Genomic DNA, 13718 nt, shown 5'->3' with positions numbered 1-13718 from the left:
GGTGTGGCGTACCGCAAAACGGACGAAACAGACCTCCTACGGTCGAAACAGGGGTCCTATTCATCGGGATGGGTGTGGCGTACCGCAAAACGGATGAAACGGACTTGTGTTGGAGCTCTACGGTCGAAACGGGGTCATGTTCATTGGGAGGGGTGTGGCGTACAGCAAAACGGATGAAACGGACCTCCTACGGTCGAACCGGGGGTCCTGTTCATTGGGAGGGGTGTGGCGTACCGCAAAATGGGACTCCACGGGATACTGTTCATCTCCACCGTCGACCTCCTCTAGCTTCCACGGGCTACCGTCGACCTCCTCCAGCCTCCACGGGCTCCTGTTCATCCAGCCTCCACCGCGCGCTACTCCACCGGCTACTGTTCAACCACCCCTCCACGGGCACCCTCCACCGTCTACTGTTCATCCAGCCCTCCACACCACGGGGTCCTGTTCAACCACCCCTCCACGGCCACCCCTCCACCGTCTACTGTTCATCTAGCCCTCCACACCACGAGTTCCTGTTCATCCAGAGGCAACGCCACCGCTCACTGTTCATCCAACCCCCCGCAACACTCACTGTTCATCCCAGAGGCAGCATCAATCGGCTTCAGTTAGCAGAAGTAGCGAAGGAATCGCTCCATCGGGTTCAGTTAACAGCCATTGATCGATCGCTCGGGTTCAGTAACGCGTAGCCTGTAGTGCAATCGCTCAACGCCTCACTCGGGTTCAGTTAGAGCCAATGCCTCGCACACACGCGCGTACCTGTACGAGAGAAACGCGCATCGCTCTCCCACCGTAACTGGCAACTCCTCGAAATTTTCCTCCCCCTCGCTTCTACCATGGTTTTTTCCATCATGGACGGCCCAAAGAATGTCATGCAGCTGCGTCTCCGGCCCGCCCAGGACGAAAAGCCCATTTTCTGTCATGATTTTTTGTCATAGAAGTAGGAGCCCACCACATCTATGATGATACCGGGTTTTGTCACAATTATCGTCATAGAAGTGTCATATGTATGACAGGAAAAAAAATCGTTCGGCCCAAAATGTCATGGATGTGTCTTTTTTTTGTAGTGGTGGCATGCACGGGACTAAAAGGTCACCGTGGATACGCCGGGGACGAGTGTGAGAAGGGGTGCGTTCGGTCATCAGTGGCATCGGTGGCTACGGATCATGGGCGAGCTCAGAGAGAGGGGAAGAAGAAGTGGGAGCTCACATCGCAGCCTATAGAGTGGCAGTGAGCTCAGGGAGGACGCGAGGTAGCCGGAATTCGACGGTGATCGACGGCGGCCGAGGCGAAAGGGGAACGCGTCGATGGCGATGAGGAGGGCCTCTCGGCTCATTCCAGCGGGCGAAGGCAAAGCAGTCGATGTCGGGGAGGCCGGTGGACATGTCAGAGGGGAGCAGGGGCGATGCTCGTTGCGGTGGTGCGAGGTGGAGGGCGGCAATGGCGCTTGGGTGTGGGAAGATCTGTAGGGAGGGAGAGAGAGGAGTGGGGGCGTGCGAAGGGGAGGTCTAGGGTTGGCAGGGGCGTCACCGGCAATCTTATCCGCGCGGGATGGTAGCGGATGACCGACACGTGGCCATCTCGGCCATGTGCGGCCGCACGGCGTCCACGGTGCCCCCGTGAGCATAGGTGGAGGGAGACAGGGGCGCCTGGTGGGCTGGGCCGCGCTGGGCCTTAGGCCAGAGGCCAGGTAGGCCATTTTTTCTTTTCTGATTTTCTGCTTTTCTCTTTTTATTTAAAACAGAGATAGCTAGGGAAAGGTTTGGGCTACCAAAAGACTTTGAAAAAATGTGGGACTAGGGCACTTAAATTCTTTGTAGTTTTTGGCACTGCCACAAAAAGTTTGAGGGGCAACTGAACCCATTTGGATTTTGCACAATTAAAATAGCATTTTAAAATGCTGAAATGGCACTGTTTTAATTGCTATAGTCCATCTTGGCTTGGAGGTGATGTTCTTTTCCTTAACAATCATTTGTTATGGAATTTTGGCTAAATGATGAACTATTTTGCATCAACTTTTGTGCAACTTCATATTTCACTTGCAAATTGAATTTCATTCAAAGTGGGATTTCAAATGATATTTGAATCAAAGGTGAGAAAGCATTGCTTAGTAAAGTGATTAGCTTAATCATAGAGGGTTACTGTAGCATGACACTGGGGGTGGTACAGTTAGGCCGACTAGGTCGATTTTTCTTGCCATGGGAAGAGGAGCTTTGTGATGGGTTTGATCTTACGGTGCTTGATCCCAGTGACAGAAGGGAAACTGACACGTATGTATCGTTGCCTAGGATAACAAGATGGGGTCTATTTCTACGTAAATAGATCTTGTCTACATCATGTCATTGTTCTTATTGCATTACTCCATTTTCCATGAACTTAATACAATAGATGCATGTTGGATAGCGGTCGATGTGTGGAGTAATATAGTAGATGCAGGCAGTAGTCAGTCTACTAATCTTGGACGTGATGCCTATATAATGATCATTGCCTCGATATCATCATGATTGTTTGAAGTTCTATCAATTGCCCAACAGTAATTTGTTTACCCACCATATGCTATTTTTCTCGAGAGAAGCCACTAGTGAAATCTACGGCCCCGGGTCTAGTTTCTCATCATATACTTTCAGATCTATTTTTCTATTTGCCTTTTTGTTTATTTACAACTTTTATTTTCAGATCTATATTATCAAAAACCCAAAAATACCTGGCTGAATTTTATTTGCATCTATCAATCTATTACAACTTTCTCCCGTCCACGTGCCAATTTCTGGCGCCGCTACCCAAAAGGGATTGACAACCCCTTTTACATGTCGGGTTGCAAGTATTTGTTCTTTGTGTGCAGGTACCGTTTACATAGTGTGGTGTGGCTCTCCTACTGGTTCGATAACCTTGATCTCATCACTGAGGGAAATACCTACCATTGCTGTGCTACATCATCCCTTCCTCTTTGGGGAAATACAGACATAGTTCAAGCCGCATCAGAGATGCCCATCAGTTGATGTCAATGCAAGGAGTAGGTATTGCCATGCAATGAATGCACTAAGAGTTATAAGTATGTGCAAGCTAAAAAATAAAACTAAGTGGGCGTGCGTCCAACTTGGTTGCTCATGAAGAACTCGGGCATTTGAGGAAGCTCATCATTGGAATATACCAGCCAAGTTGTAATGAAAAATTCCAACTACTTATTTAAAAATAAAGCACAGGAGACTCTCTATGTGAAAAACATGGTGCTACTCTGAAGCACAAGTATGGAAAGGACAGTAACATTGCCCCTTCTCTCTTTTTCTCTCATTTTTTCTTTTCTCTTTTTTGTTGGGCTCTTTTTGGCCTTTTTATTTAATTTCCTCACATGGGATAATGCTCTCATAATGAATATGATGATCATCACACTCCTATTTACTTACAACGCAAAAGAAAATTACAACTCGATATTATAACAAAATTATGACTCTATATGAATGCCTCTGGCGGTGTACCGGAATGTGCAATGATCTAGCGTAACATGTATAAAAAAAATATGAACGGTGGCTGAGCCACAAATACTATGTCAGTTATATGATCATGCAAAGCAATATGACAATGATGATATGTGTTATAATAAAACAGAACAGTGAAGTTGTGTCGCAGTATATCTCGGAATGCCTATGGAAATGCCATAATAGGTAATAATGGTGGATGTTTTGAGGAATATATCAGGAGGCTTATGTGTGATAGAGCGTATCATATCACGGGGTTTGGATGCACCGGCGAAGTTTGCACCACAACTCAAGGTGATAAAGAGAAATGCACGGTACCTAAGAGGCTAGCAAAATGCGGAATGGTAAGAGTGAGAGTGCATATAATCCATGGACTCACATTACTCATAAAGAACTCATATACTTATTGCAAAAGTTTATTAGCCCTCGAAGCAAAGTACTACTACACATGCCCCTAGGGGGTAGATTGGTAGGAAAACACCATCGCTCGTCCCCGACCGCCACACATAAGGAAGAAAATCAATAATAAATCATGCTCCAATTTCATAGCATAACGAGAGACCATATGTGCATGCTTTGGGAATCACAAACCTTAGCACCAATATTCTTACTAAACCATAATTACTCACTAGCATAACCCACATATTACCACCTTTATATCGCAAACTATTGCAAGGAATCAAACTTATCATAATCAGTGATCTACATGAAAGTTTTTATTATACCCCTCTTGAATACTGATACGTCTCCAACGTATCTACAATGTTTGATTGTTCCATGCTATTATATTATTTGTTTTGGATGTTTAATAGGCATTTATATGCTATTTTATATTATTTTTGGGACTAACCTATTAGCTGAGAGCCCAATGCCAGTTTTTGTTTTTGACCTATTTTAGAGTTTCATAGAAAAGGAATACCAAACGGAGTCCAAACAGAATGAAACTTTTGCGATGATCTTTCTTGGACCAGAAGCAAACCAGGAGACTTAGAGATGAAGTCGGAGACACAACGAGTTGGCAACGAGAGTGGAGGGTGCACCCAGGGGGGTAGGGCGCGCTCCCCTGCCTCGTGGGTCTCCTGACCTAGCTCCATCGCCTATATATACTCTTATACCCTGAAAACATCCAGGGGAGCCACGAAACCACTTTTCCACCGCAACAACCTTTTGTACCCATGAGATCCCATCTAGGGACCTTTTCCAGCGTCCTGCAGGGGGGGGGGATTCAATCATGGAGGGCTTCTACATCAACACCATTACCTCTCCGATGAAGCGTGGGTAGTTTACCAGAGACCTAAGGGTCCATAGCTAGTAGCTAGATGGCCTCTTCTCTCTCTTTGATTCTCAATACCATGTTCTTGGAGATCTCTTTGATGTATATTCTTTTGTGGTGTGTTTGCCGATATCCGATGAATTGTGGATTTATGATCAGATTATCTATGACTATTATTTGAGTCTTCTCTGAATTCTTGTATGCATGATTTGATATCTTTTCAAGTCTCTTCGAATTATCGGTTTAGTTTGGTCTACTAGATTGGGTTTTCTCACAATGGGAGAAGTGCTTAGCTTTGGGTTCAATCTTGCGGTGTCCTTTCCCAGTGACAGTAGGGGCATCAAGGCACGTATTGTATTGTCGCCATCGAGGGTAAAAAGATGGGGTTTTCATCATATTTCTTGAGTTAATTCCTCTACATCATGTCATCTTACTTAATGTGTTACTCCGTTCTTTATGAACATAATACTCTAGATGCATGCTGGATAGCGGTCGATTAGTGGAGTAATAGTAGTAGATGCAGAATCATTTCGGTCTACTTGACACGGACGTGATGCCTATGTTCATGATCATTGCCTTAGATATCGTCATAACTTTGTGCTCTTATATCAATTGCTTGGTAGTAATTTGTTCACCCACCGTATTATTTTCTATCATGAGAGAAGCCACTAGTGAAACCTATGGCCTCCGGGTCTCTTTTCCATTATATTGAATCTCTTTTCCATCATATAAGTTCTCTTTTACATCATACTAGCTTCCAATCTACTATTTTGCAATCTTTTACCTTCCGATCTATAAACCAAAAATACCAAAAATATTTACTTTACCGTTTATCTATCTCTATCAGATCTCACTTTTGCAAGTAACCGTGAAGGGATTGACAACCCCTTTATCGCGTTGGGTGCAAGTTGTTGATTGTTTTTGTAGGTATTCAGTGACTTGTGTATTATATCCTACTGGATTGATACCTTTGTTCTCAAACTAAGGGAAATACTTACTCTACTTTGCTGCATCACCCTTTCCTCTTCAAGGGAAAAACCAACGCAAGCTCAAGAGGTAGCAAATACCTATCATATTAGGACCAAATTCATAACCTACACTAATTGCCATTACTATTATCAACTCTCATAAATATATAAGTGAAGTATGAGAGTGCAACTATTTCTTTAAAATATAACCACCGTCGTGCTCTAAAAAATATAAGTGAAGCACTAGAGAAACTTCCTAGCTCAAAAGATTTAAGTGCAGCACATAGAGCATTCTAACAAATCAAGATGAATGTGTGTCCCTCTAAAATAGGTGTGTCCAACAAAGATGATTGTGAAAAACTAAAAAGCAAACAAAGAAAGGACTCATATAATACATGATGCTTCAAGCAAAACTCATAACATGTGATGAATAAAAATATAGCTCCAAGTAATATTACCGATGGTCGTTAGAAGAAAGAGGGGATGCCTTCCAGGGCATCCCCAAGCTTAGTTGCTTGAGAGTCCTTGAATAGAATATTACCTTGGGGTACCATGGGTATCTCCAAGCTTAGGCTCTTACCACTCCTTATTCTTTCATCCATCGTGATCCCACTCAAAACTTGAAAACTTCAGCACACAAGACTTAACAAAACCTTCGTGAGATTCATTAGTATAATAAAGCAAATCACCACTTTAAGTATTGTTGCAAAACCATTCATATTTTATTTTTGAATTATACCTACTATATTCGAACTTCACCATAGCTTATACCCCCTGATACAATCCATAGATTCATCAAAACAAGCAAACAACGCATCAAAAACAAAATCTGTCAAAAATAGAACAATTTGTAGTAATCTGAACATTGACCATACTTTTGTAACTCTAAAAATTCTGAAAAATAGGAAAATGTGGGAAAGTTGTATATAAATTATGTGTAAAAAATTAAGAGTGAAAGAATGTTTCTGTGAATTTACAAAATTCCAGAACTTGGCACAAAAATGTCTGTTTTTTCACATAATCAAATCAACTATCATCCAAATCATCCCAAAGGCTCTACTTGGCACAAACACTAAATAAAAACACAAAAACACAAACATACCAGTAGAATAATTGTGTGCACATAAAAATAGAGAAAGTAACTATTGGGTTGTCTCCCAAAAAGCTGTTTCTTTATAATCATTAAGATAGGCTTGGGATTTTATTGATGCTCACATGAAAGATAATAATTGAAACACAAAGAGAGCATCATGTGGCATGTGAATAAATTATGTAAGTCCAATATAATTCCGATGCACGGGCATTTTATAAGTAAACAAATTATCAAGGCAAGCAAAAACTAGCATATGCAAGGAAGAAGAAAGAAACAATAGCAATCTCAACATGAAGAGAGGTAATTTAGTAACATGAAGATTTCAACAACCATATTTACCACTCTCATAATAATTACATGTAGGATCATATTCAAATTCAACAATATATCTATCAATAAAATATTCTCTTCATGGACCACATGCATAAAAGTCATATAATCTTAGAAGATAGTGGAGTTAACATCAACTAAAGTCATGACCTCTCCAAACCCACTTTTATCAATAGTTTCATAAGATTGAACACTCTCCAGATATGTGGGATTCCTTTTTCCTAAAGTTGACTCTCTTCCAAACCCACTTTCAATATTATTGCAAACACTATTATCAATTTCATATTCATCATGAGGCTTAAATAAACTCAAGATCATAAGAAACATCACCCCAATCATGATCATTAGAATGAGTAGTGGACATAAAAAAATCATCATCCCAAGCTTGGGGTTGTGCATGTCATTAACACAATTGACATTGATAGAATTTCTAAAAACATCATTGCAGTCATGATTTTAATTGAAGGAGCTATCATGATTACTTTATAAATTTCTTCTTTTAACACTTCATCAGAATTTTTAGATTCACGAATTTCAAGCAAAACTTCATAAAGATAATCTAGTGCACCCAAATCACTAGCAATTGGTTCATCATAATTGGATCTTTTAAAAAGATTAGCAAGAGGATGAGGATCCATCTTATTTTTCTTATTTCTTTTCTAGTTTTTTGAGTGTTGACATGAAGACAAAAGGCAAGCAAACGAGCAAACAAGAAGAAAGGCAAATGAAAAATATTTTGTATTTTTGTGAAAACATTTTAGAAGTGGGGGAAATGAAACCGAGAGGCAAATAGCAAATAATGTAAAGACAAGGAGATGACAGTTTATGCGTAGGTACTTGGTACATGTTGATGATGTCTTCCCGGCAATGGCGCCAGAAATTCTTCCTACTACTTGTAAGATGCGTTGGGATTTCCTCGAAGAGGAGAGGATGATGCAATACAGTAGAGATAAGTATTTCACTCAGTTGAGAACCAAGGTTATCAATCCAGTAGGAGAACCACGCAACACCACTTTAGCAATATATGCACACAAGTTAACAAATCCTTGCACCCAACGCGAACAAGGGGTTGTTAATATCTTGGCGGTCACTTGCGAGATTAAATTGTATGGTGATAGATAGATCGCACAAAAATAATAAATAAATAAATAATGCAGCAATGTATTTTTGGTTTCAATATGATGGCAAATAGACCAGGGGCTATAGTTTTCATTATAGGATTCTCTCTTGAAAAATAGCATACGGTGGGTAAACAAATTACTATTGGGCAGATATAAAAGCGAATAGTCATGACGATGGCCAAGGCAATGATCATATATATAGGCATCATATCCGAGACAAGTAGACCGAAACAATTTTGCATCTACTACTATTACTCCACACATCAACTGCTATTCAGCATGCATATAGAGTATTAAGTTCATAAAGAACGGAGTAACACCTTAAGCAAGATGACATGATGTAGACAAAGTAAACCCACATATGAATAAACCCCATCTTTTTACCCTTAATAGTAATGATACATACATGTCATGTCCCCTTCTGTCACTGGGATTGAGCACCGCAAGATCGAACCCATTACAAGAAAAATCAATCTAGTTGGCCAAACCAAATCAATAGATCGGAGAGGATTATGAAGCTACCATAATCATGAATAAAAGGGTTTAGAGAAAACTCAAATAATATTCATGGATAAATATGATCATAAACTCATAATTCATTGGATTCCAACAAAAACACCGCACAAAGTCATTACATCAAATAGATTTCGAAGAACATCAAGGAAAGCATTGCATTGAAGATGAAAGAGAGAGGAGAAGCCATCTAGCTACTAGCTATGGACCCATAGGTCTGAGGTAAACTAATCACACATCATAGGAAGGGCAGCAAGGTTGATGTATAGCCCCTCTATGACCAATTCCCCCTCTAACAGAGTACCGGAGAAGGCCTCCAGATGAGATCTCACTAAAACAGAAACTTACAGAGTACCATAAAGTTGTATCTGAGAATCTATAGAGGAATTAGGTCAAGAGGTGCTACGAGGGGCCCACAAGCCTAGAGGCGCCCCCTGGGGTGCACCTCCCGAGCTTGTCGCCCCCTCATGACTCTTTAGGTCTTCTCCCGAACCTTCTAGGGTCTCTTCTGGTCCAGAAAAAATATTCCAAATTTTTTTTTCTCCATTTGGCTTTGTTTGATATATATTTTCTAAAAAGCCAAAAACAAGCAAAAAACAACAAGTGGCCATCTCCAACATATCTATAATTTATGAAGTATTCATGCTATGCTTATGCTACCTCTTGAGCTTGCGTTGGTTTTCCCTTGAAGAGAAAAGGGTGATGCGGCAAAGTAGCGTAAGTATTTCCCTCAGTTTGGAGAACCAAGGTATCAATCCAGTAGGAGAGAATGCACAAGCCACCGAATACCTGCACAAACAATCAACAACTTGCACCCAATGTGATAAAGGGCTTGTCAATTCCTTCACGGTCACTTGCAAAAGTGAGATCTGATAGAGATAGATAAATGGTAAAGTAAATATTTTTTGGTATTTTTGGTTTATAGATTGGAAAGTAAAGATTGCAAAATAGTAGATTAGAAACTAGCAAGATGTAAACGAGATTCAATATAATGGAAAAGAGACCCGGGGGCCATAGGTTTCACTAGTGGCTTCTCTCAAGGTAGCAAATAATACAGTGGGTGAACAAATTACAGCCGAGCAATTGATAGAAAAGCGCATAGTTATGATGACATCTAAGGCAATGATCATGAACATAGGCATCACATCCGTGTCAAGTAGACCGACTCCTACCTACATATACTACTATTACTCCACACATCGACCGCTATCCAACATGCATCTAAAGTATTAAGTTCATAAAGAACGGAGTAATGCATTAAGCAAGATGACATGATGTAGAGGAATTAACTCAAGCAATATGATGAAAACCCCATCTTGTTATCCTGGATGGCAACAATACAATACATGCCTTGCTGCCCCTACTATCACTGGGAAAGGACACCGCAAGATTGAACCCAAAGCTAAGCACTTCTCCCATTGCAAAAAAGATCAATCTAGTAGGCCAAACTAAAGCGATAATTCGAACAGACTTGCAAAGATATCAAATCATGCATATAAGAATTCAGAGAAGAACCAAATAATATTCATAGATAATCTTGTTCATAAATCCACAATTCATCGGATCTTGGCAAACACACCGCAAAATAGTATTACATCGAATAGATCTCCAAGAACATGAAGGAGAACATGGTATTGAGAATCAAAGAGAGAGAAGAAGCCATCTAGCTAATAACTATGGACCCGAATGTCTGTGGTAAACTACTCACACTTCATCGGAGAGGTGATGGTGTTGATGTATAAGCCCTCCGTGATCGAATCCCCCTCCGGCAGGATGCCGGAAAAGGTCCCTAGATGGGATCTCACGGGTACAGAAGGTTATGGTGGTGGAAAAGTGGTTTTGTGGCTCTCTTGGATGTTTTCAGAGTATAAGAGTATATATAGTCGAAGGAAGTAGTTCAGGGGAGCTACAAGGGGCCCACGAGGGTGGGGGCGTGCCCTCCTGCCTCGTGGCTGCCTTGTTGCTTCTCTGACTTCTTCTCCAAGTCTTCTGGTTGCCTTTCGGTCCAAGAAAGATCATCGCGAAGGTTTCATTCTGTTTGGACTCCGTTTGGTATTCCTTTTCTGCAGAACTCTAAAATAGGCACACAAAAACTGGCACTGGGCCCTTGGTTAATAGGTTAGTACCAAAAATAAAATAAAATAGCATATAAATGCCTATTAAACATCCAAAACAGATAATATAATAGCATGGAACAATAAAAAATTATAGATACATTGGAGATGTATCAAGCATCCCCAAGCTTAATTCTTCCTCGTCCTCGAGTAGGTAAATGATAAAAACAGAATTTTTGATGTGGAATGCTACCTAACATATTTATCAATTTAATTTTCTGTACTATGGCATGAATGTTCAGATCCGAAAGATTCAAGACAAAAGTTTAATATTGACATAAAAATAATAATACTTCAAGCATACTAACAAAGCAATTATGTCTTCTCAAAATAACATGGCCAAAGAAAGCTTATCCCTACAAAATCATAAAGTTTGGCTATGCTCCATCTTCATCACTCAAAATATTCAAATCATGCACAACCCCGATTTTAGCCAAGCAATTGTTTCATACTTTAGTGGTCAAACTTTTTCAATTTTCACGCAACACATGAGCGAGAGCCATGGACATAACACTATAGGTGGAATAGAATTGTGGTTGTGGAGAAGACAAAAAAGAGGAGATAGTGTCACATCAACTAGGCATATCAACGGGCTATGGAGATGCCCATTAATAGATATCAATGTGAGTGAGTAGGGATTGCCATGCAACGGATGCACTAGAGCTATAAATGTATGAAAGCTCAAAAAGAAACTAAGTGGGTGTGCATCCAACTTACTTGCTCATGAAGACATAGGGCATTTGAGGAAGCCCATCGTTGGAATATACAAGCCAAGTTCTATAATGAAGAACTCCCACTAGTATATGAAAGTGACAAAACAAGAGACTCTCTATCATGAAGATCATGGTGCTATTTCGAAGCACAAGTGTGGAAAAAGAATAGTAACACAGTCCCTTCTCTCTTTTTCTCTCCTTTTTTTGATTGGCTTTTTTGCCACCTTTTTTTATTGGCTTCTTTGGCCTCTCTTTTTTAATTTCCTCACACGAGACAATGCTCTAATAATGATGATCATCACACTTCTATTTATTTACAACTCAAGAATTACAACTCGATACTTAGAACAAAATATGACTCTATATGAATGCCTCCGGTGGTGTACCAGGATGTGCAATGATTCTAGAGTGACATGTATGAAAGAATTATTAACGGTGGCTTTGCCACAAATATGATGTCAACTACATGATCATGAAAAGTAATATGACAATAATGAAGCGTGTCATAATAAACGGAATGGTGGAAAGTTGCATGGCAATATATCTCAGAATGGCCATGGAAATGACATAATAGGTAGGTATGTTTGCTGTTTTGAGGAAAGTAAATGCTGGGTGTATGGTACCGATGAAAGTTGTGCGGCACAAGAGAGGCTAGCAATAGTGGAAGGGTGAGAGTGCGTAATCCATGGACTCAACATTAGTCATAAATAACTCACATACTTATTGCAAAAATCTACAAGTCATCAAAACCAAGCACTACGTGCATGCTCCTAGGGGAAGGGTTGGTAGGAGTTAACCATCGCGCGATCCCGACCTCCACACATAGGGAGGAAAATCAAAGAGATACCTCATGCTTCAAATTTGTAACACAACAGTTACCATACGTGCATGCTACGGGACTCACAAACCTCAACACAAGTATTTCTAAAATTCACAATTACACCACTAGCATAACTCAAAACAATCATAAAGAATCAAACTTCTCATAGTTATGAACGAAATTACTGCCAAGCCATGAAAACTATGTCCCCAAGGTGCCTATATACATGATCATTGCCTTCAATATCATCATAACTATGTGCTTTTCTATCAATTTCCCAATAGTAATTTGTTTAACCACCGTATGCTATGTGGTCAAGAGAGAAGCCTCTAGTGAAAACTATGGCCCCCGGGTGTACTTATATCATATATAAAATCCAAAATTACCTTGTTGTAATTTTATTACCGTGAATTTATTTTGTGTTTTATTTTATCTATTTACCACTACGAGATTTGATCCTTGCAAATAACAGCCGAGGGGATTGACAACCCCTTGATCGTGTTGGGTGCAAGTATTCGCTTTTCTATATATAGGTAATGCTAACGAGGTTTTGTATGGTTCTCCTACTGGATTGATAACCTTGGTTTTTAACTGAGGAAAAGACTTATCTCTATTGTACTGCATCATCCTCTCCTCTTCATGAAATCCCAATGCATGTGACAAGTAGCAGGAAGAATTTCTGGCGTCGTTGCTAGGGAGACATCACCAAAACCTATCAAGTATGTATGCATAAACTATCATCTACTTGTTCTTAGTTCCATTTGCCATTTGCCTCTCGTTTTCATCACCCCCACTTCTAAAACAATTTTACAAAAATACAAAAATATTTTTTTGCATGTTTGTTTGTTTGCTTCCTCACTTGGTGATACGTCTCCAACGTATCTACTTTTCCAAACTCTTTTCCCCTTGTTTTGGACTCTAATTTGCATGATTTGAATGAAACTAACCCGGACCGACGCTGTTTTCAGCAGAATTGCCATGGTGTTAGTTTTGTGCAGAAATAAAAGTTCTCGAAATGACCTGAAACTTCACGGAGACACTTTTTGGAATTAATAAAAAATAATGGCAAAAGAATCAACCAAAGGTGGGCCACACCCTGACCACGAGGGTGGGGGCGCGCCCTACCCCTGGGCGCCCCCCGCCTCGTGGGCCCTCTAGACCTCCGACGACCTCAACTCCAATTCCATATATTCACGTTTGGGGAGAAAAAAATCAGAGAGAAGGATACATCGCATTTTATGATACGGATCCGCCACCAAGCCCTGTTCTTCCTTGGGAGGGCTGATCTGGAGTCCGTTCG

This window comes from Triticum aestivum, chromosome 7B, assembly GCF_018294505.1.
Source record: "Triticum aestivum cultivar Chinese Spring chromosome 7B, IWGSC CS RefSeq v2.1, whole genome shotgun sequence".
Classification (NCBI taxonomy): domain Eukaryota; kingdom Viridiplantae; phylum Streptophyta; class Magnoliopsida; order Poales; family Poaceae; genus Triticum; species Triticum aestivum.
The sequence above is the reverse complement of the archived record's forward strand: the minus strand, read 5'-3'. Positions refer to the sequence as shown.